This window comes from Lissotriton vulgaris, unplaced genomic scaffold (genome assembly GCF_964263255.1).
Source record: "Lissotriton vulgaris unplaced genomic scaffold, aLisVul1.2 SCAFFOLD_7089, whole genome shotgun sequence".
Lineage (NCBI taxonomy): Eukaryota > Metazoa > Chordata > Amphibia > Caudata > Salamandridae > Lissotriton > Lissotriton vulgaris.
The window spans coordinates 37,038-40,404 of NW_028243634.1; positions in this window are offsets into that span (position 1 = coordinate 37,038).

A 3,367-nucleotide genomic window follows, 5' to 3' on the forward strand; every position below is an offset into this window, starting at 1 on the left:
TCCCCAGCTGTACCTGACTGCCCCCGCTCTCTCATGCACGAGTCAATAAGACCTCTCTCTCTCTGTGCGACTCTGTCCTTGGGAGTCACGGCCGCGCCAGCACCTCCCTTCCTTTCATGAATAACCCTTCTGTTGGTAAACCCTCCCTCCGCGATTGACTGTCCACACATGTCCGAGGTCCTCGGCTAAACCATAAGATACTGTTTACTGCCCCTTATTGTATGGAGTCACTCCTCTTCAAAGGACCCACTATTGATCCTGGCCTCCCCACCCCCTGGGCTACGATCAGGCGCACATATCCTAAAAATCGACGGAACACTCAGCTGCGTGATTACCCCCTCCTCTTATCGGCAGGTCAAGGGTCTCTATTGTGAGTATATGTGGGTTGGTATTGACACGAGGATTACGGGGATGTCTTTTCCTTATTTCACAATGCCGTTATTGTAATAAGGAGTGTTTTGTAAGGTATAAAAGGCGATGCCTCAGAGCACTTGTTAGAGCACCTCCCGAAAGACACTGTGTTTCGTGTCCGAAATGACAGGCTCTCCTCATGAGTAATAAATCCTGTTCTTGTGATTCCTGCTCCCAGCGCCCGTCTCTTTATTTGGTAACTATTCAGAATGGGAACTAAGAGGCGACTTGCGCCAGCCGTCCGGGCATCGATAGTAGTCTGGGCTCCTGTTCCACAATTGGCGCCCCACGTGGGGACCATCAGTGACATAAGGTCCAGTAAGAGAGATCCAGACGATGAGGTGAACATCTAAATGATCGGAGTATACCTGCCTTGAGAGGGCCCTCGTCCGGCTGCCGATTGAATGAACTTCACCGATTCTGAACGGACCTCTCTCGAGTGACCTACTGTCCTGACTGGAATCCCACAGGAATGCTGCATAGAGTAAGAGAACGATCGGGCGCTGGAGGGGGAAGACGAAGAACTATCCGCATGGTCCGGTCCGGGTAAGATTAAGTAGGGTGTTTTTACGCCTGATTGGTAGGATGGTTTTATCCATCTGATTGATTGATTGATTGTATTGGAATCGGTATTTAAATACTGATATTGTTGTTATTGGTTCATTTAGCTTTGGTGGCTACTTGAAATATTGGTTCTCTTCTTGAGAACGAGACATTCTCTGTTTGCAAACAGCGGCGAATAGGAACGTTCGTCTCTCTCTTTGCAGATGGAGAAGGGTAGGTTATGCCCCTTTGTGATTCGTCAGGCCTACCTTTCTCCCCACTGATTGTTTGAAATCGATTAAATAATTGATTGTTGCTCTTTGAGATCTTCCCTGTCCACAAACAGAGACGAATAGAAATATTCTGTCTTCCTTTGCAGATAGCGAAGGGCAGGTAATGCAGACGTTTGTCCCAGTTGTAATCCGTCATGCCTGTTTTTCTCCCCACTGATTGATTGATTGACTGGACATTGTTGTCCAAGGAATTGTTCGTTTGAGGTATTTTCTGTTTGCAAATAACGTGGAATAGAAATATTCTGTCTAGTCTTTGCAAGTAGTAAAGGGTAGGTAATGCAGACTTTTGTCCCCGTTGTAATCCGTCATGCCTACCCACTCCCCACTGATTGACTATTTATTGGGGGTAGCTCACCTGGTCCGCCCAGGAGGCTACCCTAATGGAGGGACATATGTTCCCCACTCATTGACCACTTACTGGAGGTGGGCCATCTGGTCCGTCCAGGAGGTTACCCTAGTGATTGGAGGTACATCATTTGGTCCATCCAGGATGATACCCTAATGAAGGGACATGTGTTCCCCACTGATTGATAATCTAGTTCCAACCCGGACCATTTATTGGAGGTAACTCATCTGGTCCGTCCAGGAGTACCCCTAATAAAAAGGACATATAAAAATATGAAGTGATCACCGTACCCTGTTAACAGAAACTTTAGCTCGAAACACGCTAAGGAAAAGAAGGAAAAATAAAAAGAAATCGGGCTAAGTCAGTAACCCTCTGATGAGCTTTCGACTTCACTAAAAATAAGAAACATTAGGAATAGTTCGTAATAAGAAATATAAAGTAGCGAAAGCTTGACAGCAAGACAGACAGGAGGTAGCCAGGTTCCGCTGCCTATTCCTGCTTCAAACATGTCTGCCTCATTGCCCACCACGCCCAAATAACAGTAACATGACATAGATACAAATCCATAGACACCTACCCCCATTCCGGAAGCTCCCGGCGTGCAACAGGCCCGCGGTTACGCCCATCCGGAAGGCGAGGCCTCGAAGCGTGCAGAGCAGGGCCTGGCTCGCCGCCGTCGGAGGGGGAGACTGTGGGGCGGACGGCCCGGAGGTCGTGATGGTCTCCCCATTCCCTTCCGCCCTGCGGGCCCCGGGGGGGGGGATGTCTTGCCTCAACCACCGACCCCCCCCCCCCTTTTCGCTTGCCCGATCCGGCCAACATCAAAGTCCGAAGCCAAGGCGAGGTCGGCGGCGCTTCTTTCAGCTATAATGGCTGCAGCAACACTCGGCCCGGGATAGTTGCAGGTAGTCCCGCCACATGGCAACGCCTGAGAGTGACAGGTAGTCCCGCCACACGGCAACCCCTGAGTTGCAGGTAGTCCCGCCACATGACAAGGGGGGGATGTCTTGCCTCAGCCACCGACCCCCCCCCATCTTCCTTGCCTGGCACGGCTGTACCAAAGCGCTGGAGCCGAAGAACGGCGCGGGGTCGCTGGAAGGGGGAGGCGGCGCGAACGAGCCTCCCCCACCTCCCTCCAGGTGGAGGCTTCCAGCTACACCCCAACGCTCCTGCTTGAAGAAGGGGTCCATATCAAAAAGCGGGTTTCCTTGCCCGGGACGAGCACACGCCCTGTACTCCTCGACCTTGAAGATACTAAAAGAGCCGGGGGGGCCGACCTCTCCGCGAGGCGCCCCCCGCCCCGTCCTCCGATGGAGCCACGAGACGTTGGCGCACTCCTGCCGGTGCCAGCCTCAGTTTGGAAATGACTAAAATCCTGCAAAGATACAGATTTGTTCAGTTCCGGTGGAACACCAGAATGACCCGGTAGGAAAAGATTGTTGCCTCCCTCCCCACTTTTTGACTGATGATTCGTATTGCTAGTCTGTCACTCCATTACGAGAAACTTTTTGAACTGCCAAAAGAGGTTCTGGTCCAACCACGAGTCACTGGAGACATTCTGACTATACTGGGACCTGCCTGACCTCGCCCAAAATGGCGCCGATACAAAATGAAACTTTCAAACTCCCTGTTCACCCTGATTGCTCAAACCTTGATGCTCCGAGATATGTATGCAGTTTTGGACAATGAAAGTAGATAAGATGGATATTGATTATGTGCTTAGAAAAGAAAGCGATGTAAGATAGATATTGATTATGTATTGGGACAATGAACT